We start from the raw sequence: 26,256 nt of genomic DNA, 5'->3' as shown, positions 1-26,256 counted from the left end.
AAACAATAAAAGAACTTCTGAGGGATCACCATCCCTGTCTCAAGAAGTATTACAAAGCCATAGTGATAAAAACTGTATGGTATTGGTACAGAGGCAGGCAGGTAGATCAGGGGAATGGAATTGAAGACCCAGAAATGAACCCACACAGGTATGGTCACTTGATCTTTGACAAAGGAGCTAAAACCATCCAATGGAAAAAAGATAGCATTTTCAGTAAATGATGCTGGTTCAACGGGAGGTCAACATGTAGAATACAAATTGAACCATTCTTACTGCCTCATATAAAGCTTAAGTCGAAGTGGATCAAGAATCTCCACGTAAAATCAGATACTATTAAACTAATAGAAGAAAAAGTGGAGAAGAGTCTCAACCACATGGGCACTGGGGAAAATTTCCTGAAAAAACACCAATGGCTTATGTTCTAAGATCAAAAATCTACAAATAGGAACACATAAAACCACAAAACTTCTGTAAGGCAAAGGACACTGTCAATAGGTCAAAATGGCAACCAACACATTGGGAAAAGAACTTTACCAATAGTCCTACATCTGATAGAGGGCTAATATCTAAAATATACAAAGAACTCAAGATGTTACACTCCAGAGAGTCAAATAATCCTATTAAAAATGGGCTACAGAGCTAAACAGAGAATTATCAGCTGTGGAATATAGAATGGCCAAGAAGCTCCTTAAGAAATGTTAAACATCCTTAGTCATTAGAGTAATGCAAATCAAAACTACCCTGAGATTTCACCTCACCAGTCAGAATGGCTAAGATAAAAACCTCAGGCAACTACAGATGCTGGTGAGGATGTGGAGAAAGAAGAACACTTCTCCATTGTTAGTGGGGATGCAAACTGGTACAACCACTCTGAAATCAGTCTGGAGGTTCCTCAGAAAACTGGACATTCCACTACCTGAGGACCCAGCTATATCTCTCTTAGGCATATAGGCAAAATATGCTCCAACGTACAACAAAGACACATGCTCCACTATGTTCATAGCAGCCTTATTTATAATAGCCAGAAGCTTGAAAGAACCCAGATGACCTTCAACAGAGGAATGGAATCAGAAAATGTGGTACATCTACACAATGGAGTACTACTCACATATCAAAAACAATGATTCATTAAATTCATAGGCAAATGGATGGAACTAGAAAATATCAACCTGAAAGAGGTAACCCAATCACAGCAAAACACAAATGGCATGCACTCACTGATAAGTGGATATTAGCCCAAATGGATGGAACTAGAAAATATCAACCTGAAAGAGGTAACCCAATCACAGCAAAACACAAATGGCATGCACTCACTGATAAGTGGATATTAGCCCAAAAGCTTGAATTATCCAAGATGCAATCCACAGACCACATGAAGCTCAAGAAGAAGGATCACCAAAATATGGATGCTTCACTCCTTCTTAATTGGGAGAACAAAAATATCCATAGGAGGGGATATGGAGGAAATTTAGAGCAGAGACTGAAGGAACGACATTCAGAGCCTGCCCCACATGTGGCCCATAGATATACAGCCACCAAAACTAGGTGAGATTGATGAAGCTAAGAAGAACGTGCTGACAGGAACCAGATATAGATCTCTCCTCAGTGACACAACCAGAGAATATCAAATACAGAGACGAACACTAACAGCAAACCACTGAACTGAGAAAGGGACCCCGCTGGAGGAATTAGAGAAAGGATTGAAAGAGTTGAAGGGGCTTGCAACCCCATAAGAACCACAATGCCAACGAACCAGAGCTTCCAGGGACTAAACCACTACCTAAAGATTATACATGGTCTGACCAATGGCTCCAACTGCATATGTAGCAGAGCATGACCTTGTTGGGCACTAGAGAAAGGAGAAGTCCTTGTCCTGCCAAGGTTGGGCCCTCATTTTGGGGGAATGTCTGGGGTGGGTGGTAAGGGGGAGTGGATGGGGGGGAACACCGTTATGGGGAGGGGGATAGGGGGCTTATGGATAGGAAACCGGGAAAGGAAATAACATTTGTAATGCTAATAAAGAAATATATCCAATTAAAAAAGAACAAAAGAAGAGAAATTGGGAAAGAGTATGGAACTCATTGGCCCAGGGAGAAATTTCCTGAATAGAACTCCAATGCCTCATGCTCTAAGATCAAGAATTGATAAATAGGACATCATGCAACTGGAAAGCTTCTGTAAGGCAATGGAGATAGTCCATAAGACAAGTCACCATCCTACAGATTGGGAAAATATCTTCACTAAACCCACATCTGATAAAGGGTTAACATCCAAAATATATAAAGAACTCAAGAAGCTAACTACCAAAAACCAACAACCCAGTCAAAAAATGGGGTACAGAACTAAACAAAGAATTTACAACAGAGGAATCTCAAATTGGTGGAAGCAGCTAAAGAAATGTTTGAAGTCCTTAATGATCAGAGAAATACAAATCAGAACAGCCCTGAGATTCCACCTTATACAAGTTAGAATGGCTAATATCAAATCAAAAGACGACAACACATTTTGGAGAAGATATAAAGAAGGAAGAACACTTCCTCATTGCTGGTGGGATTGCAAAGTGGTACAGGCACTCTGGAAACGATATGGAGGTTTCTCAGAAACTCCTGTGTCTTGGTTCAGTCAGAAAGATGCACCTAACCCTCAGGAGACTGGAGGCCCCAGGAAGTTTATTAGTCTGTTGAGTGGGTAGGTTGGGGACATCCTGGTGAAGATGGCAATGGGGTAGGGAAAAATATGGGATGTGGAACAGTTGGAGGGTAGACCAGGAGGGGAATAAAATCTGAAGTGCAAAAATCATTAATTAATTAAATAATTAATTAATTAAAAAGAGGAAACAAACCCGTTAAACAAATACTGTAAAATACAATCAAACCAGTGAAACAATCTAAAAAAAGCAGACCAAGAAGTAAATGTGGAAGCAGAAACAGTGAAGGAAACACAAATGGGGATAACTTTTTAAACCCCAGAAAGAGGTCAAGAAGTAAGAGCACCAGTGGAAGGGGAAGCCCTGGGTCCTGCTAAGACTGAACCCCCAGTGAACTAGATTGTTGGGGGGAGGGCAGCAATGGGGGGAGGATGGGGAGGGGAACACCCATAAAGAAGGGGAGGGGGAGGGAGATGTTTGCCCGGAAACCGGGAAAGGGAATAACACTCGAAATGTATAAAAGAAATACTCAAGTTAATAAAAAAAATTTGGAAACAGGAATTATGCTTTCATAATAAAAAAAAAGAAATACAAATGTAAACATCAACAACAGAATACAAGAGAAAGAAGAGAGAATCTTATGTGTAGAAGATACCTTAGAAGTTATTACCAAAACTGTCAAAGAAAATTCAAAACATAAAAAAAAGGAAAAGAAACTCTTATTGGAATAAAAGAGATGAAGTTCCTGGCTCAAAGGACTAAAAATGTCTTCAACACATCATAAAAGAAAATTTCCCCAAACTAACAAAAAATATGTGCATAAATGTAAAAGAAGCCTATAGAAGACCAAATAGATTGGACCAGAAAAGAAAATCTTCCCGTCACATAATAATCAAAACACTAAATATATGGAACAGAGAAAGAATATCAATCAACTAATCCCAACCTGCAGAGGATCCTAGAAAGAAAACTCCAAAACAAGGAGGATACCTACACCAAAAAGTCCAAGATATTAACCATCTCACAAGAAAGCAAAAAGGAGAGAACCATATGCTCATAATGCCACCTACAACAACAAACATAACAATAACTAACAATCACCTGCCTTTAATATTTCTCAACATCAGTGGTCTCAGTTCCCCAGTAAAAATACATAAAAGCTAAGAGACTAGATATGCAAACATGATACAGCATTTTGCTGTGTACTAGAAACATGCCTCTATAACGAAGAAAGAAACTACTTCACAGTAAAAGGCAGAAAAAAGTCAACAAGCAAGTGGTGCTAAAATAAAAGCTAAAGTTGCCATGCTAATCACCGATAAAATACTTTTAACCAAAAGATATCAAGTGAGATGGGGAATGAAACTTCATATTCATCAAAGGAAAAATCCACCATGAGAAAAATCTCAATTCTGCACATCTATATTCCAAATGCAAAGACACCCACATTCATAAAATAAACTTTATTAAGGTGCAAAACACACATTAAAAATTATGCAATAATTTTGGGAGATTTTGACACCCAGCTTTCATTATTGGACAAGTTATTGAAACAGAAACTAAATAGAGATACAGCGAAACTAATAGAGTCTATGAACCAAATGAATTTCACATATTTATACAGAACATTTCAGCCTAAAACAAAACAATATACCTTTTTCTCAGAACCTCATGGCATCTTCTGCAAAATTTACCACAAAAATAATCCCTATACATTCAAGAAGATTGAAATAATCCAGGCATCCTATCAGATCACCATGGATTAAGGGAAGAATTCAATAATAACAAAACAACAGAAAAACAGATACACATGAAAAATGAACAAATCTCTACTCAATGATAACTTGATTAGGGAAGAAATATGAAAGAAATTAAAAACTTCCTGGAATTCAATGAAGATGATGACAGAGCATGTGCAAACTTACTGGACACAATGACATCAGTGCTAAGAATAAAGTTTATAGCACTAAGTGCCCTGGTAAAGAAATCGAAGAGATCACACACTACCACCTTAACAGCACACCTGGGATCTCTTGAACAAACAGAAGCAAACACACCCAAGAGGTGTAGAAGGAAGGAAATCGTCAAAATCAGGACCAAAATCATCCAAATAGATAGAAAAAAAGAGATGGTCATGTTTTTGTTTGTTTGTTTTGTTTTGTTTAAGTTTGTACATATAGTGGATTTTATTGATGGATTTCCACATGTTGAAACATACTCGCATCCCTGGGGTGAATCCTACTTAATCATGATGAATGATCATTTTGATGTGTTATTGGATTTGGTCAGCAAGAATTTTATTGAGTATTTTTGCAGCAATATATTCATAATAACAATTGGTTTGAAGTTCTCTTTCTTTGTTGGATCTTTGTGTGGTTTAGGTACAAGCATAACTGTGGTTTCATAGAACAAATTGGATAGTGTTCCTTCTGTTTCTATTTTGTGAAACAGTTTGAAGAGTGTTGGTGTTAGGTCTTCTTTGAAAGTCTGATAGAATTCTGCTCTAAACCCACCTGGTCCTTGGCTTTTTTTGGTTGGGAGACTTTTAATAACTGCTTCTATTTCTTTAGGGGTAATAGGTCTTTTTATATGGTTTATCTGATCCTGATTAGAGTTGGTACATGATATATGTCAAGAAAATTGCCTTTTTCTCCAGATTTTCCAGTTTTGTTGAGTATAGGCTTTTGTAGCAGGATCTGATGTTTTGAATTACCCCAGTTTCTGTTATGTTTCCCTTTTCATTTCCGATTTGTTAATTTGGATACTGTTTTTATGCTCTCTGTTTAGTATGGCTAAGGGTATATCTATCTTGTTGATTTACTCAAAGAACCAAGTCCTGGTTTTGTTGATTCTTTGTATAGTTTTTTTTTTGTTTCAACTTGATTGATTTCATCCCTGAGTTTGATCATTTCCTGCCTTCTTCTCTTCTTGGGTGTATTTGCTTCTTTTTTCTATAGTTTTCAGGTGTGCTGTTAAGCTGCTAGTCTATGCTCTTTCCAATTTCTTTTGAGGCACTCAGAGCTATCAATAGTTTTCCCCTGTCAGCACTGCTTTCACTGTGCCCAGTATGCCATGCCTTTTATTTTCATTAAATTTTAAAAAAGCCTTAATATCTTTCTTTTATTTTTCCTTGACCAAGTTATCATTGGGTAGAGCATTGTTTATCTTCCATGTTTATGTGGGCTTTTTGTTGTTATTGAAAAACAGCCTTATTCTGTGGTGTTCTGATAGGGTGAATGGAAAAAAAATGGGGTACATAACTAAACAAGAATTCCCAACTGAGGGATATAAAATGGCTGTGAAACATGTAAAGAAATATTCAGCATCCATAGTAATCAGGGGAATGCATATCAAAACAACCCTGAGATTCCACTTCAGGCTACTCAGAATGGTTAAGATGAAAATTCAGGTGACAGAAGATGCTGGTGAGGATGTAGAGAAAGAGGAACACTCCTACATTGTTAGTGGGATTTCAAGCTAGTACAACCATTCTGGAATTCAGTCTTGTGGTTGCTTACACAGTTGGACATAGCACTACCTGAGGACCCAACTATACCACTCCTGGGCATATACCCAGAAGATGCTCCAACATATAACAAGGACACATGCTCCACTATGTTCATAGCAGCCTTATTTATAACAGCCAGAAGCTTGAAACCCAGATGTAATTCATTAGAGGAATGGATACAGAAATTGTGGTACATTTACACAATGAAGTAAATATTCAGCTATTAAAAATAATGACTTCATGAAATTCATAGTCAGATGGATGGAACTAGAAAGTGTCATCCTGAGTGAGGTAACTCAATCATAAAAGTACATATATAGTATGCACTCAATGATAAGTGGACATCTTAGAACATCCAAGATAAAATTCACTGACCACATGAAGCTCAAGAAGAAGAAAGACAAAAGTGTGGATGCTTTGGTCCTTCTTAGAAAGGGGATCAAAATACTCCTCAGAGGAAATACAGAGAAAAAGAGCAGACACAGACTGAAGGAAAGACCATCCAGAGACTGCCCCACCTGGGGTTCCATCCCATATTCTGTCACCAAACCCAGATAATATTGCAGATGCCAAAAAGTGCATGCTGACAGAAGCCTAATAGAGCTATCTCCTGAGAGGTTCTGTCAGAGCTCATAACAAACTGTAGGCTTGCAGCCAACCATCAATTGAGAATTGGGTCCCTATTGAGGGGTTAGAGAAAGAATTGAAGGAACTGAAGGGGTTTGCAACCCCATAAGAACAAAAGTACCAATCACCCAGAGTTCCTATGGACTAAACTACAATCCAAAGAGTAAACATGGACAGACCCATGGTTCCAGCTACATTTGTAGCAGAGGATGACCTTGTTGGGCACCAATAGGAGGAGAAGGCCTTGGTCCTGTTTGATGCCCCAGTGTAGGGGAATGTCAGGGCAGGGAGACAGGAGGGATGAGTGGTTGGGTAGGGGAATACCCTCATAGAAGATGGGGGAAGGTGTACGAGGTAGGGAGTTTATGGATGAAAAACTAGGCAGGAATAACATTGAAATGTCAACCATATCCAATTTAAAAGGAAAAATATGGTTCATTTTATTAAAAACTGTACATCATGAGTTTTAGAAGGGAAATAGATGAAACTGGAAAATATCTTGTGAGGTAATTCAGGACCCAATGACATGCATAGTATATATCAATATGCAGATATTAGCTAAAATGTACAGAATACCCAGGATACAATACTCAGTTAACAATTTGATGGCCTGATGCCCCATGCTTTGTAGAGAAAAGAAAGCAAACTGAAGCAGAGGAAAAGGAAGGACTCAGGGAGAGAGGGAGACAGATGGAAAAGGAAATGAGATCAGTATTGGGGTAGGAACAGAACTGAAGCCCCTAGGGCTAGCAGAAAGAGTGGAAACAGGCCACTTCGGGAGGTCAGAGGTGGGGGGGGCTCTAGAATGTACTAGAGACAGAGGAGGTGAGAGATCCTCAGAATCCAATTGAGAGACCTTAGATGAAATGCCTAACACTGGGGAGAGGGAACATGTAGTATCCATCTTTAGTAGAAAGACAGGTTGTCAAGTGGAGGGATGGGGTTGCCATCCCACAGTCAAAATCTTTATCCCAGAATTGTGCCTGTGTAAAAGAACTTCAGGAACATAAGTGGAGGAGATATTGAGGGAAAGAATATTCAGTGGTTGGCCCAAATTGGGATCCAGCTTGAAGTGAGTCTCCAAGGACCAATAGCTGCTGATGCTGTGGTGTGCTTAAAGACAGGTAAGCTGTCATGGCTGTCCTCTGAGAGGCCCAACAGGCTGCTCAAAGAATTGAATGCAGATACTTGAACCCAAAGAATACACAGAGGAGGTTGGGGATTCCAATGGTTAAATTGGGAAGGAGCTTAAGGAAGCTGAGGAGGAGGGTGACCACATAGGAAGGCCAGCAGTCTCAAATGACCTGGACCCCTTGATCTCTTGAGCAATGGACTACCATCGAGACATTATAAACTAGCTCATATTAGGGCCCTGACACATATACACTGGAGGACTGCCTGGTCTCACCTCCACAAATGATGCATCTAGCACTCAGGAGATTTGAGGTTCAAGGGAGTGGGGAGGTTTAGTGGGTTGGGAGTGGGGGTTTGTGGACATCCTCTTGAAAACAGGGGAGGAGGAATGGGATGAAAAATAGTCAGAGGGTCGACTGGGAGGGGGAATAATGTCTGGATTGTAAAAAAGACTAAGTAACAACAACAACAATACACTGTATAAGAAATTCTTATTAATTCTTTTTATTTAGTTTTCTTAAGGCCATGTAGACATTGCATAATATTATAAAATACAGTTTTCTGAAAGCTAAGTGTGAACTTATTTTTATATATAACGTAAGTTAACAATCTACTATTGATTCTTTATTTTGTCCTCAAAATTATGCATAGATAATTTGTATATTCTGTGTTTATTTTCCTACTTAACAGATTGAAGAGTTTCCATTACCAGCTGGCAATTAAATTATAGGTGATACTCACATCTAAATGGGATTTATCAAGCTTTTTAAAGTGTTGTCCCTGTTTTCAGTTCTCATTCCTAAACCTCAATATTGATTAGGCCTTATCTCCAACTATGGCCCTGACAGGATTAACCTGAATAACCCGACAGCTTCTGTTCACACTGGCTGAGCTGTCTGTTTCTTTCCCACAAGTCCAGAGACTATTAATTACCATCACCAACTGCGTTAGTTCACAACGAACTCTATGAGTCTCCAGACAACCATTGCTAAGAGTTCGAGCATCATCCATGTAGGTATTTCTACATAGCCCTATCTTCTCCAAATCTCCTTCCAGTCTTGCAGAACTGAGAGTCTGGATTTACACTGCAGTACTGTAAGTCTGGTATGTATCTGTCTCAATTGGTAAAATCATGCAAATGTGATTTATGGAGAGAGCTCATATGACAGACAAAACTTTTTCACTCTAGTTTTAGTGTTCAAAGATAGAAAACAGTTCTTTTATTTGTGCATCAAGTCCATAACTCATTTAACTTGAGAGTTCAAGTACAACATTTACTTGAAGTGACAGTAAATCTTGAATCTAAACATTATTATTTCAAGGATCACTAAGGGACATGTGTCTGATGTAGTCTGTGGAGATTGAAAGTATTTTCTGAAAGTAGCTGAAGTGGAAGGACACTCCCACACCCCAGTCATTGCCACACATATACACATTTACATACACACATATACGCGCACACACACACACACACACACACACACACACAGACAAAACACACACACACACACACACACACCCAGCATGTACAGCTTCTTCTATAATCTCTGCAGATATAAAGATTTCTGAGTAAAAACTGCCATTTTATCTGTCTGTCTATCTGTCTGTCCGTCTGCCAATCTGAAATCTCTGTTACTGAACGCAACTATTGTTCACAGATATGAAGACACAATTTCTTCAGCTTTCCAACATGAATTGAAGATTCATAATTTTTCTGTAATGCTACAGGCCTTCCTCACCAAATGGCAGCAGCTGTGGCTTCTAGCTACTATGTTCTTAGTCATTATATTAGTTCTTTTCCTGTTAACACCTCTGGCTTGTATAGCCTAAGAGCTACAAGAAAAAAATGATATCTATTATTAGCATAAAAGCAAAAAGAAACTTTTAATTCAAACAAGCTTTTCCCAAAGGTTAGATCATTTAATTAAATACACATTTACAAACATGCAAACACAAACCATAAACTATTATATGGTGCTAATTTTAGTGTAACTAAAACAATTTAGAGAATTGAGAATTAGAGACAAATTATAAGTGCATAATTTATATGAGAAATATGAAATTATCATAACTACATTGCAACATAAACCTTGGTATTCAGATGCACATAGAAGATAGAAGAATGGAAATTTTGTAGTTACTTTACCAGACATAATAATAGATAGGAAACTTTAGACATTTAAAAGTTTTACAAATATCATTTAGTATATTGCAACGTAATGACATTCAATTTAAACAGAAAATGTATATGATGTATACACTTTATACTAGTTGCTTGAAGATAAAGTACATGTTTTAAAATCCCATTTGTTGGTTGCAGTTCATGATAAAATTATCTTATCTTCTACTGCAGAATTATGTCACTCAGTGATGAAGAAACATTTTGGATTGTGCAGCACACTGCTGCGAAGATTTCAGATTAAAATTCTTGAATGATACAAGAAAATGAGAAATCATCTAAAGAGTTGGCAGGAACTAATAATTAGGGAGAAAAAGTGTGATTTAAGCATTAAAGTTAAGCAAGCGTGAACCTTGAAATGAATTAAAGCAATGGCAATACTTTTCAAAGTATAAAAGAATAGTACTAGAAAAATTTAAACCAAGCATAAAAATGTAATAAAAGTTATTGAAGAGAGGAAAATTAAGATAAAACATGAATAATGAAACCACCTTGCTAGGATTCCCAGAAGAAAAAAAGATGAAGCATGTGGACCTTACATCATATTAGTTATTCATAAATATATTAAATTAATTATGAAAATTATGTCAGTATTTGAAAGATAAAATTATATATTGCAGTAGAATCAGAAATTAGAAAAGAGAATAAGTAATTAGTACATTGCAACAAAGAATAAAAGAAGAATCACATTAGCAAGACTGTAGAGAGGTGTCAACAAAATTAGCTTAAATCAAATAATATCACAGAGACAACATTTTTAAAATTTGTGATTCAAGATAATATATTTGACTATGTGTTCCACCTGCAGCTACCTAAACAAATATTTGACTTCCAAACTCACCCTCAAAGAAAAAAGGAAATAGCTGAGTCAAATTGTTTCTTTGCAAGTAGTGCATATTGACAGATGCCTGGAATTCATTAACCGGGAGACTTAGGCAGTAGCATAGCATTAACTTTCAAGCCAGGCTCTTCTATCTACAAGGATTCTGCCTCAAAAAATCAACTGAAAACAATGAAAAAATAAAGTAATAAACTTTGCTTTACTCAGATCTCAATTCATGTTTTAATAGTGGGTAATTCTAATAAAAATACATCTCTCATCTGAAAAACTTATCCCAAAAGGAGACACGAAGAGTAGCCCAAGTCTTTCGTGAATAAATGTAATAGTAACTCGAGATATAATGGTGAAACTTTGAATAACATGCTTTGTTGATGCATGAGCATTCTTCAAATGCTTGGGCTGTAATGTTAGAAGAGTATAGATATATTATCCATACCTACTGAGAGTTGTCTGCATCAAGAGGAAAGGAATCTAGCCACAATAAGCCTATACCACTATATGAACCTCTGAAGGAGGACAACAGTGTGTGGAATTGCTGAACTTTTCTCCCCAGTTCATTTCTGAACCTCTGAACAACATGGCAAGTAACCACAGTTAGATTAAAAAAAAAATCACACTTACCCATTGCACTAGGAAATTTAAAAAACCGCAAGGCACTTACAGTATATTATTGTGTAGAATGGCTCATTTTGCCTTCTAGTTTCTTGGGAACTGAGAATTGGAGTAGATAAAATAAATGGTGAGTACCACCATATTCACATAATTAAATAATATTAGTTCCATTACACAGATAAGAAAATTGAAGTTCAAAACAATGGGGACATTTGTTAAGATTGAACAGCTAATGAGTGAATGATGGAAAAAGAATGTTATTACTGTACTGGCAATTCTACTGTCCTTCCCTCAGGGACCTAGCAGCTATTTATATCATTATCCGCCACCACTGCCAGATGCACTAGCTGTATAAGGGGAATAAAGGGACCAAATGCCTCCCAGCTCTCTCCTTCACTTTTCTCTCTCCTCAGCCTCTCCCTGCTCTCTCTGTCTCTGTCTCTGTCTCTGTCTCTGTCTCTGTCTCTCTCTCTCTCTCTCTCTCTCTCTCTGTTTCTCTGTCCCTCCCTCCACTCCTTCCCTCCCTCCCCATCCCTTTCCGCTCTCCCCTGAGGCTGTCCCTTCTCGCATCCTCAGCCCACTGTCCTCATGGCTCTCTCTCAGCCTTTACCTGGACCCTGTGTCTTCACTTCTCTCCCTTCCTCCAGTGAGCCCCCTTTACATCCTATCTGTGGCATGGCATAATTTCTCAGGTTGAACCTTGCATCATGCCACCAATAGTACCCTTTCACAGCGTTATATTATAATTAATAACAAATGACTATTCACATAGCTTGACACAAATTCATGTGCTGAAAACTATACTAAATAATAATTTTGAATGCAAAAATAGGATTATTGGGTGCAATACCTTATAATTTTAAATACTATTGTTGTTTTTTTTTTTTCAGAATAATATTGTCTTCTACTTGGAGAATTTGTATCAGAAATCATAAAAACATCTCTAGATGTAAAACCACATCTGGCTTCCATGGTTCCTAGGTTTACAGTTTAGGAAATATTTCAAATGGAGTTCTCAGATCATTCAGCTCTGAATTCAGGGCTAAGTGTGAAATTAGCACATCACAGATGTGTTGATGGCCTCAGTTTCTTGTCAGCTCACTGAGAAATTTTCTGCTCTCCTTTTCTCAATACATAACATATAATGAATTTCAACATAAAGAAGGAATTGGATGATATAGTAAAACGTGGCTTAAAATATTATCATATAGAGTTCTACTCACCAACATGAACAGTACTGATAAGCTTGCAGGCTACCCACTTAGGATGCATACATGAGTCATTTTGCAGAACCAAAGTCACTGCAGTTATGGTCCTGATAATTATGAAGAACATTACAACCAGCTAGAGAATAATTGACTCAATATGACAATAGGCTTTGAATTTTATTGTGTCAATCTGAAATACTTAGTGCGAAAGTACTATACTCTCATAAAAGACAATTATAGGTTTATGTTTCATAAAGAACAAATATTTGAAAATTTCCTGATTTTGTCAGAAGTACCCAAGGCAAACCTGCTTAATGTAATAAAATATATATTATCTCTAATTCCTGAAATTTCAGAGTCAAAGCCCTTTGGGGGCTTTGATGAATTTCGCTTCCATATTCTCCTATTTTCTGGTGACAGCTGGATGCATTCGATGTTCAGTGATTACTCATTCTAACTTTCTTTGAGTTCTCATGTTTCTCTGTATCTTCATTGCCTTATCATGATAACAGCTTCATGTTAGACAATGGTTTGAGGCTTCTCCAGTGAGGCCAGTCCTTCATTTAATTAGTCATATCTACAATGAAGCAGTTTTCAGAGAAGATCCAGCTGTAACATCTGAATAAGGCTGATTATGTCTTTTAGAGTGTCAAATTTTGACAAATATTGTTACAACTTACTGAGATACTCTATATTAACTGGAATATCTTCAGCATGAACTATCAGTGAACCAGAGAAAAACCATATACTCTCTGTGCTTTCCTTATAATGGAGAATTAAAATTTTAATTATATTACATAAAATTTATGAATTAAATATTGAAATTTGAAAGAAAGCATAAAACAACATATTTACCTCCAATTGCTATCCATTCATGCTATCCATTTTGAAATGGAAAATTAGTTTTCTGTAAGTTCATTCCAATGGGGAAACAAAACATTTTTAAGGGTAAGGTCCATGCCCAGAAGTCGATGAACAACAGTAAACAAATTCAAGTGTAACTTTGGGGGCTCTTTATTTCACAGTGTTGACGCTTTGTTTCCTTACAGGACATTTGTGCATATCATGGCTTCTGATTTTTATTCTTAGGGATTCCTGTGTCTGTGAATATATATGTGTCTTGACGTCCTTATGTGTTTCTTGTTATGTGACACGTTTTCTTCTATTATTTGTTTTATTCCATATTGGTTTGTAAGTTTATTTTACTTATTATATTCAGTTTCCGTAGGCTTCTTAGGTTGCCTAATGAGAGGTGGAAAGGGAGTAAATTCAGATAGTGGGGTCAGGAGTAACTGGGAGGAATAGGGTGAGGGAAAATTGTACTCCTATATTGTATGAAAAATACTTACTTTCAATAATATTTTTAAAAACTAATCTATCATAAAATTATTCTAATTACTCTTATTTTTAATTTTAGTTCTTAAGCACATATAATGAGATAATTTACCTCACTTATTTTTTATTTTACCACTATACTCACCTGAAATATTTAATCCTTACACTGATGCTGGCTATCATTACCAGGTAACTTACTGTACTCATTTATTAACGATTCACATATATAATTACACATAAAATTTATAATATTGGACATTACTTAACAAATATATAAATTATATAATAGTAAAATAATGCCAGTAGAGAGTAGTTCAAGTGTACTGAACTGAATGTAAGTGCATTTTACTTGCTGAAAACATCAGTAATATCAATAAAACAGCAATAACTTACTCAAATAGAGGGCCCCCATATTGCTTTGATGCAAGTGATCAGATAATGTCCATAGGAGACTCTCTTCAGGACAGGCCCAGAGATATCCTAAAGACATATATGATTACCAGTAATCTTGATTAGCTATCTAAAGTGTTTGGTACGACCATTTCTGTAAAAGAAAGAAATCAATTGCAAGCCTACCAGGAAACTTACCCTCTGCTGGGAAGTTTACACGATGTTGGAAGGTTTTCTGAAAACTGCTCAAGTACATCAAGACTACCCAGTGCTGCATGTTAGATTGTGCACTGCTGAATATTTGATGTGACATGTGCAATAATGCAATGTCATTATGAACATTAAAGAGTAATCGACCACTTTCTGCTTAAAATGAAGGTTTGCTGTAGAAAAGGTAATTTCATACTTAATATCTTGACCAACATCTTGGGAGTTCATAGGTCCTTGAATCGAACTTGCTGTTGTCATGTTACTAAATAGACCCACTGTCAAAGCACCTTCTGCACACTTTTGTTTAGGCTGATAGGTCTTGAGTGCTCTCAACTTTGGTCATGGAATCTTCAGTTATAAGTGAGTAGTCAACAATGACATGCATAACTGGACAAAGGGGAGAGAATAAGAAACAGAGCCCTTCATTTTAATAGCTAAACAAACTTCTTACCACTTAGGTTCAGAGAAATTTGAGAAATGGTGATGAAAATGGGTATAAGATCCAGGATATAGAGCTGATCCCTGCTAAGGGTTATCTTCTAGATTTAAGATAAAATTGACACTCAAAACAGCTGTTAATCAACATAATACATACACAAAACCATGTCATCCAAAACGATTTCATAGATGGTATAGATAGTCTCCAGTAGTGAGAATCTACTGATAAGTGATAGTGTTTGAGAGAAGGGGAGTCATTTTTTCTTGAAGATGTGGTCTTTTTCGGATTGACACACTTGGATGCATATCTCTTCCCCTGTATGACATAAAGACTACAAAATCTATAGTGTATTACTAATGAAAAGCATAAAGCTGACAATACTTGTTGAAGGAATTAAAGGTTGATTTAGGGAGAAAAAAGTGGGGTGAATAGAAGGGGTATGGGAATAACTTTATTTCATTGTAAACACACAGAAGTTCTGAAGAAAATACTATTAAAGAATTTAAAGAAAGTATAATTTAGTAATCCAAACTTTATTAAAAGTGAATTTTACTAGGTGATCTAAATTCATTAAGATATTTTTAGATACCCAAATGGATGTATGATTTTATGTATATATATATATATATATATATATATATATATATATACATATATATATATATCTGTTGTCATTATATATATGTAAAATTTAACAATTTTCATGTACTAGTTTAATTTGATAGTTTCACATTCAAAATCATTTGTATGAAATTATGACATATGTGAACTAAGTGAATTTATTTTTAATTAAGTATTAGACAATGAGATAAAAACTACTATATCCTTCAGACTGTAACATAATAAGAATTAAGTGCTGTCAGTAGTGGCAACAGGAAATCCATGTTAAAAAGGCTAGAGGGGTTAAAAAAGCCTCACCAAATATGATATATTAATATAAAAATTAACTGTGGTAAAGTAAGCTATAACAAAGCTGATACAAGAAATGTAACATGGTTTATTCCATTTTGTGGTTCCACATTAGATCATAGAAAAATGATTTTGTCATTAATTGGGCTTACATGCCAGAAAAATTTTAAAGTCTTCTCCATTAAGCTATTTATTTAATTCTCATCTTAACAATGAAAAGCATTGTCTTCTTTTCTACCAGCAATGGATATTAAAATGATACTTACAAAATGGACAGTTTTGAAGTTAAAATACTTCATAAAATAAAATAAATCATAAAAATAAAATACCTCATATAAATCTAAATATAGAAGATATATATATATAGACTTTTTATATTTAGATTTACATAAATAGATATATAGATCTACTATATGTAGTGTGAACATTTTACAAAAGTAACAACATCCATATAAAGTTTTATATTTTCTTATAACCATGCTATTCAAGGTATAATATGATAGATGATGCAAGTAAATCTAAATTTATATTTGAAGCAAAAGATCAAAGAAATGTATTTCAGTAGAAATTCTGAAATATTATAAGACAATCCTTAAGTGGATAGAGTTATGATGAATTAAATTATTGGGGGTGGAAATTAATAGGCATTCATTATATTGCCTTATGCTAAATATTTGCCACTCACACATTCATTTATTCGTAGTATTTAATGTTTAGAATTCATGTTATTTAATCAAGAATAGGTTATTATAATTAGATGTCAGCCTATATTGGCAAAGATAAAGTTTATTTCTGTATTAGCAGAAATGTTTGATACCATTGATTGAATCTAAATATTTTGCCAAATTATATTTAGGATGATACTTATTCTCTTTCATTTTCTCCTAGGCAATAGTTAAAACAGATTATACAGCCACCAAACTAGACAAGATGGATGAAGCAAAGAAGTGCAGGCCGACAGGAACCAGATGGAGATCTCTCCTGAGAGACACAGCCAGAATACAGCAAATACATAGGCAAATGCCATCATTAAACCACTGTACTGAGAATGGGACCCCCGTTGAAGGAATCAGAGAAAGAACTGGAAGAGCTTGAAGGGGCTCAAGACCCCATATGAACAGCAATGCCAACCAACCAGGGTTTCCAGGGACTAAGGCACTACCCAAAGGCTATACAAGGACTGACCCTGGGCTCCAACTTCATAGGTAACATTGAAAAGCCTGGTAAGAGCACCAGTGGAAGGGGAAGCCCTTGGTCCTGCCAAGACTGAACCCCTAGTGAATGTGATTGTTTTAGGGAGGGCAGTACTGGGGGGAGGATGGAGAGGGGAACACCCATAGAGAAGGTGTGTGGGAGGGGTTAGGGTGTTGTTGGCCCGGAAACCAGGAAAGGGAATAACAATCAAAATGTAAATAAGAAATACCAAAGTTAATAAAGATGAAAAAAAAACAGATTTTTAAAAGGGATACTTTAAAAGGTAATGGCAACATTAGTATTGTGTTACCCTTACAGACGCCAAGAATTGCTTATCATCACATTAGTATGGCTCAGAATTTTGAGCTAAGTCATGTTTAAGAATAAAGTAATTAAGTGCTTAAAATACTTGTGCTGTTGAAAAGCAAATGTCTTATTTTCTCTTTCAACAGTATTGATTTCTTGAGGCATACATTACTCTAAGGAGAAATATTATGAACAGTCTCATAGAAGTTCATTCAGATTAATGAAATTTATGTTGCTTTTGATGTAGTTTGATATGGTATTTTAAACATTAATTCAAACATCAAGCAACAGTTTAAAAATTAGAAAGAACTTTCAGTTTTAATGTAATTCAGAACATTGCTAATATAAAATCAATTAAGCAAAACACCACTTAAACCTTGCAAGACAGTTCATTTGTACTGCTATTAAAGCTATGATTAGTAACATGCCTTTTTTTGTGATTCAGTTTGACTTTAATATTATTTTTAATGCTTGGACACAAAGAAGCTCCTCAATAAATTCTAAAAAGGGCTGTATGGTGATGAAAATTATAATTATTTGCCTCACTAATATATTATAGAATATTTTCATTATTACTGTAACTTGTTATCCATTATATTCTGAACATCTAAATCTAATGTGTTATGAACAACTAAATGAACCTCTTCATTTTATATTTTTCTTCTTATAAAATAACAAAAACAACAATCAAAAAGCTTTGTTTAAACTTTTTAAATATTAATTTAAATATTAATTTTCTATAAGAATATAGAGTAAAATGTATTCTTTAAAAATGATACCTGTGTTTGTGTATCAAAAACGATACAATCATTAAATTACTAAATCAACACCTTTTAAAGTATACTCAAAATATTTCTCCATATGCATGTTGTAGGGTCCACTGGAATCCAACATAAATCCTACATAACCAACAGATAATTCAGAATACCAAAGTCTATTGTAATCAAGCCACTACAGAACATTCAGGAGCTGAACTATGACCCAGATAAGAAATTTGCATGGCATTTTAAAAGGATGAGGACATAAAGTCAGGGGTAACAGGGTAGACTATATCATTGTCCAGTCAATTATACTTTAACATAAAAGATGGACCAAGAGAGATATTACAAATCAGGTTACAAGTAGATGTCTAGGCTTGGAACATGACTGCGGTTTGATATGGCAAGCAAGATGGAAAGTTGATCTTTAGATGTGTAGACTCAGACATCTGTTTGTAAACAAATTGTCTTAGAGATGTCTGGACTCAACTGTTTCTGTATAGTAGAAGGTGTTCAGCTATTGGAAAGCCCCCAATTTCCCTAGGGACTGTGACCTTGAATTTATTATTTCCCTATGATTAAATGAAGTAAGCAATGAACAGGTAGTACTTAGAATAATTTTCTTTTGCTTGATATCAAGACTACACAGAGGCAAACTACATCTTATCAATTTTAGAGTTGTAGAGACTAGTTCCAATGGACACATTTCTAATAGAACCCCTACAAACAAGACTCAGTGATCACTATTAAAGAAGGGATTGATAAATTATAATAGAGTACCAAGGAATTTGATATGAGATTGGATCATAATGTGCAAAGCTATAACATAAAGTATGTGAAATTAATTCACTAAACATGACCTCAGCAAGAACAAAAACTATAGACATGGTAAAGGAGTCTTCAACCAGGTACAAAGAATTTAAAGCAACTATGAAGTGCTGAGAGCAGAATTAATAATTTTGCCCAGGTAAGAGCACACTAATTGCTTATCTGATATCAAATGGTCAGTCCTGAAAAACATCCATACAAGTAATATTATAATCATCAAATATATATATATAAATATATATATATAATGAAAAGTAGAGACCAATAATGAAAAGTAGAGACCATTAATTTGAAAGAAATCAAGGAGGTGTATATGGAATGGTTTAGAAAGAAGGGAAGGCGTGAATGACATAATATTATCTCAAGCAATAAATGATTTAAAAAAAATCAGTGGAGCAATACCATGATGGGCAATAGCACTTGCTGATTCTATTTGGATAATAATACACCATGCTACACAAACTTTCAAATAAATTTGGCAAAATACTGGGTTGAACACTCAAAATATTAAATATTCTGTTGGCTCATGGCTTGAAGGACTCAGTGTTGAAACTACTTCTCTGGGCTACTGATTGCACAGTATATCACATGGAAGAATATGGTAGACCAATTGCTCACTTGGAGCGAGTAAGAAGTATAAGAGAGAGAAAGGGTAGCACCAGGACATCCTTTTTAGTGGCATACATACACAACCTAATGATCTATCTTCCCTCAAGCTCCGTAAACTTCTTCCAAGGATCTTGATTTTGTTTAATGCCAAAGACTGATGAGAAGTAAAAGCGCAACTATAGAATTCCTTTAAAAACATTTGCTATTCAAAGGATTTTGTGAATTAACATGTATAACTGGAATTCTGTGATACAGTGCAAAATACACTCATTATGAGCTTATGAAGTAGTTTTTACTTATACCTTAAGAGATTAAAGTTGATTAAAACATTTTACTCCCTTCACTAACAGTGATAGGGGCTGACGTTTATGAAGCCAGGCTGGACCTTTCACTGAACATCATTCACTCTCTTCTGTGGATCACAGTCTTTTGTTAATATCAGGATTTCAACATGTAATTTGGTAAATGATCAATAAAATAAAATGTTTGGGTTAAGTACATTCAGCCATGAGTTGCATATTGAAAATTCTATTTCTTTGGATAAGTCATGATTTTTTTGTTTTGTAAAAAATTTTTTATTAGATATTTCCTTACTTACATTTCAAATGTTATTCCCCTTCCTGGTTTCCTGTCCATAAGCTCCCATCCCTTCCCCTCTCCCTCCCCCTACAGGTATTCTCCCTATAAATCCCCCTTACTGCCCCCCCCATACTCCCCTGCACTGGGGGTCCAACCTTGGCAGGGCCAAGGGCTTCCCTTTCCACTGGTGCCCCCAAAAGGCTATTCTCTGCTACATACGCAGTTGAAGACCTGGGTCAGTCCATGTATAGTCTTTCATTAGTGATTTAGTCCCTGGAAGCTCTGGTTGGTTGGCATAGTTGTTCTTACGGGGTTTGCAAACTCCTTCAACTCTTTCAATCCTTCCTCTAATCTCACCCAAGGGGTTCCTGTTCTCAGTAGGATGGTTTGCTGCTAGCATTGGTATTGGACATGGTCTGGATATGTCTCTCAGGAGAGATCTATATCTGGTCCCTTTCAGCATGCATTTTTTAGCTTCATCAATCTTATCTAGTTTCTAGTTTTGGTGGCTGTAAATACACACACACACACACACACACATATATATATATATGGGCCACATGTGGGTCAGGCCCTGAATGGCCATTCCTTGAGTCACTGCTCTAAACTTTGTTTCCATATCCCCTCCTATTGATTTTTTTTTTATAATTTATTGCTGACCAATTTTAATGGACTATGTAAAACTATCTACTAAATTGAAAATATGGAGTTACAATAAAATGTCCACAAGCTTTGGCTTTTTTACTTATCTTGCCTGAAGATACAAAAATTTTTAAACAGTTTTATAAATAGAAAATCTGATGCATTTGTATAGCAGGTTTCTATATATATATATATATATACACACACACATATATATACACATATATATATATACATATATATGTGATGAAACTTTAAAAATTATTAGATATGTGTGTGTGTTTGTATATGTGTAGATTTGTGTATAGTATTTTCCCTAAATTCCAGAGTAAAATAAAATCTCAGAAACATGCATACAGGAGGATGTCGACACCAAAGAGTAATTTAGGTTTTTTTGTAAACATACTGTTCAAGTGTGTGTTTTTTGAACACAATGAAGAGGGACATCATTTACATAGCACATATGAAGAAATAAGTTCAGAAACAAGGGATATTTATTTTAGGGTTAAGAAAGTAGTATGTAATAAAAGTGCTGGAACTATGTTATTTAGAATTTTATGTTTATAATTATTGCTTTCCTGTCTGTAGCAATGACTCAGTAGTTTAAAGAAATTGCTGTTCTTCCATAGCACTAAGGTTTGACTCTCAGCACCCACATGGTGGCTCAAATCATTTAGAAGTCCTTTCCCAGGGTGCTTGGACTCTTCTGGCTTCCACAGCACAGGGCAGTTACATGGAATGCAAACATCAATACAGGTGAAACTTTCACTAATTCACAAATGGAATAGGTAAGTAAACGTAAACTTGTTATTGCTGTTTTTATTAAATTGTTATAATTTACATAAAAAGGAAGTAAATTTGTTTTTATTTTCCTTTATTGTTATATGAGCATTTTTTTTTAAATCATTTGTGTTTTTAAGTTTCCAAAAGTCAATGCTTACTTATGGACAAAATTTATCCCAAGATTTTTCATTTTGGACTTAAGAACTATATGTTCCCCTTATTTTAAATGAGCATGTTTCTGGTGAAACACTTACATTACATTTTTATACTCATGAATCATTACTGGAAAAAGACTAAAAGTGAACAGATATCAAGCCAAATTTCAATAATTCCTTTTAACTTGAAAAATATTTTTAGATAATGCTTTTGTCTTTATGTTGTATACATTTAAAGTAGAAGTTTTTGTATAGAAAACAAACTTGCACCGAAGTTTGTACTATTGTGTTTCACTAGGTGTAATATATTTTAGAACTCTTTTTAGAAGCAAAGTTTTTGGCAATGCACTTTAACAAAACCTCATTATGATTAATTAGTAGTAGGTACAGCTAAATGATAATAAGGCATAGGTAATTTAGAAAAATTCAGACCATGGTTATTTGAGGAAGAAAGGACTCACCTGATCTTTTAAGGTCGTGTTTTCTATTTTCATGCAAGCTGAGGTAGAATATAAAAAGGCTCATAGACATGGATGTGCTTGGGTGTCTCTCACTCTTTTCTGGCTTTTAACCTCAAACAAGAAATTTTACTTTTCTGCAGTTCTTCAAAGTTTGCTGACTATGCAAAGACTAACATATTCATTCAGTGTGGTCACACTTAATACGGAAATTTGAGGTTGTCTATGCAGACCACTCACTGGGCATCTTTCTCTTAAGTAATGGTTGCCCAGGGCAATGTATAATTTGATACCCCACTTGTAAGTCTGATATATGACAAGACCTCATAAATAACTAATTTTAAAAATGTACTTTATGATTTCATCTATCTGTTTGTTAAAAATTAAAATTAATAAAATAAGCAGTGAACAATTATAATTTAATCAATCACTTTAAATTATATTCCAAAGTAGAGAATGAATATCATATATCTGAAGAATATTTTTTCTCATAGTTTCTGGGAAAATAATTGTTGATTACTGAAACAAATATATTTTAAGAGGAAAAAAGTTAAAAGAAAGTTAAATTCCTTAGCACAAACTACCTGAATCTCATTCACACGTTGAAAAATCTCTTGAGGCAAAACCAGAAACTTTCATTAATATCACTGGCATATTTGGAGGGGATAAAAAAAAAGTGGTCTCAAATGTAATGGTTATAGTTTGTCAGATGCACCCATCTGGAAAAACTCTAATATTCATGCTAATACTGTTTTTAAGTACACTGTACTGTGTGTGTATATCTTGGATTGCTATTTAAATATTATAGCACAGAAAGCAGATTTATTTTCACCTAAAAAGTCTAAATATGAGTAACTATTTTTACTAGATATGGTTTTGTTTATCTATTTATAAATAAAAATTACATTGCTATTTGTAATCATAGCTTTAATAAATTTCTACATACATATTGCAGGTGCGAAGCATGTTTGTTGCTTGGTCTTTTATTTACCTTAGAGACACATGTGATGTGGAACTTTGTGGAAAATTAAAAACATAATTAATTTATACTAGTAATAAAAGTCATAGGTTAGAATTAAACAGGATTTGGAACAGATGAACAAAGATACATTAAACATTTTCACTTTTCAACTTGTATCAAAAGTTTTGGCAGCTGATGGGAGAAAATATATTTTAATTCTCCCCTATTCAGATATATTTGGCTGTTAACCAGAAGCCACAATGGCATTAATTTACTTAAAAATTTAATAAATTAACAGATAATTATGTTTTGAAATACTTTTGTCAAAACCAGGGCTTGTGTATAATAATGAAGCACTGTACATTGAACTTAAACTAGAGCCCAAACTTGACTATGTTTACATGCAGAAACTGAGAAGTGTCCCCATGACTACAACGACTATTAGTCAGAACTCATGAGAAGGTTCAGTCAGTAATGAGCAAGCATTGCAATCATGAAGATTTCAGCCTCCTTAAGCAACATCCATAGAAACTATTTCTTAATAATATACATCTGCCATCCTATTGATGAGGGCATGCAAAAAGGAAATTATTCTCAGTGTGAAAAAACTGGCAGTTTCAGGAAATATCAAAACATTATTTCAAAACATAAGATCCAATAGCTGGGTCTTGAGGTAGAACTACGCCCAGTTTTTGTGAATTGCTGAGTTGTACAAGTTTGCACTCCCAGCAGCAATGGAACAGTGCTCACCTTGCCCACATTCTCAGCAGCAGGTGCTCTCACTTGAGTTTCTGATCTTAGCTATTCCGATGGAATATCAGAAATCTTCTGATATACATTTCTCTTACAACTAGGAACTTTGAACATTTCTTATTTTCACATTCTTTAGTTAATCATTCCATATCTCAAATGATATTCCACTTCAGATACTATATTTAATGGATAGGGAGATAATGACAACCGTGTCTTTTCTCGGATTTTAGTGGAATTGCTTTAAATTTCTTTCCAGGAACACCATTGGTGCAATAGGGCCACAAAACTTCCCACAAAACTGGAGCAGACACAGAAGGAATGGCCGAGTAATAACCGACCCAACTAGAGACTAATCCTTAGGGCAAGATTAATCCCTAACATTATCAATGATAAACTGTGATGATTGCAGGCAGGAATCTTCAAAGCTGTTCTCTGAGAGGCTTTGCCCAGAAGTTGACTCAGAAGGATGAGGAGACCCATAGCAAAAGAGTGAATAGAGCCTGGGGACTCTTATGGAAGAATGGGAGGAAAGATTGTTGGCCTGAATGGGATAGGAACTCCAGAGGAGGACAAAAAGAATCAGTTAACCCGTACCTGTGGGGCTCTCAGAGACTGAACCAAGAAACAAAGAGCATAAGCTGAGCATTGGCCTCTGTACATATGTAGCAGGTGTGAAGCTTCCTCTTCCTGTGGGTACTGACGACCTTGAGCATGGACTATCCCAAAAACTGGTGCCTATCTGTGGAATGCGTTCTTCTATCTGGCCTGATTTGTCTGGACTGGGTGGGAAATGATTGGGTTAGCCCTGCAGAGACTTGATATGCCAAGGTGGAGCGATACACAGCGTTCTCCATCTTCTCAGACAAGAAGTGGAGGGGGGATTGTAGGAGGAAGGAAAAAGAGTGTTCTGAATATAAATTGAATACATTAAAAAACGTGCATAGCATTTGAGGAAGACTCTGAGCAGACCTCCCAACCTATAGTCACAAAAGGGCACATGTACTTGAAATCAACACATATACATACGACTACGTATTTCACAGTCCTTAGGGAACTTTTAAAATAAAATATGTAGCTATTAAAGCATAACAATAATTTGGAGAAATTGTTGATACAGAATTTGCTTTTGTTTTTAATTTAGTAAGTCTTCAACACAGACTTAATAGATATTTATTTTAATATGTATTTTTATGTTGCTTCTTTGTTTTGTGAGTTAAGAGAAACAATTAAGTTGCTACTATTAGTTTTATTATTATTCATAGTTTTAGAAAAATATTTTCTAAAATATGGCAATAGTTTTTTTTTCAAAAATTGATTTTATGGGGTTATTTCTGCCACCATTTCACAATTAGATCACCATCATATGTAAAATATTTATCTAACTCATTCTGTTTATAATAGAGCAGTAGAAAACTTTCCTTCAGCTTCTGATTAAATAAAAACTAATACTGACATTGTTCACATAGGAGTCATACTTGTGTATTATGCTTCAGAGCTAGAAATGTATTTCTTCAATTAAAAGGTTTACTAAATTCTAAAATATAAAATTGAAAGCATCTACTTTGTTCATTTGCATTTATGGTCATCCATATATGAGAAAGACTTTGTCAAGTTCATTTGGTATTTATATTTACAGTTATTTTACAGTCGTCTCTGGAAGTTCTGAAGATCAACATCCTTACCGCATTATAATAACTTCATGTAACATTCCTGAGAAGGTTTTAAACTCCAAGGGGCAATGGTCTTCAATTTAATACTATTTAATAAATGCCAAGCGTTCTACTGACCCTTTATATGATTCAAAGACTAACAACTCAACTGACCCACAGTAGTAAACATTATTACTGTCATTACTGCTTTACAAGTGTGGAAAATAGACAAAGGTTATTCAACAAACTACCCATGGTCCTCTGTTCAGTAAATATAAGAAAAATGGTTTTGATCGTATTCAGTTCTGAAGGCACATTTTATTGCAAAATATCTCACATATAATGTAGGGTTACATTTAGGTGATTACTTACTCTCTCAAACTTCAATTTCTTTATTTGAAACTCAAGTGACAGAACAACTGAATTAGGGAAAACACAGATGACAACTACATTATTTGCAGTCCCAGGACTCATAAGAAATACAGTTTTACCTCAAATATATTTAAAAATTGAAATAGTTATGAATTATTTGCAAATGTATC

Source organism: Rattus rattus, chromosome 1, assembly GCF_011064425.1.
Source record: "Rattus rattus isolate New Zealand chromosome 1, Rrattus_CSIRO_v1, whole genome shotgun sequence".
NCBI classification, from domain to species: domain Eukaryota; kingdom Metazoa; phylum Chordata; class Mammalia; order Rodentia; family Muridae; genus Rattus; species Rattus rattus.
This window is presented reverse-complemented; position numbering follows the sequence as displayed.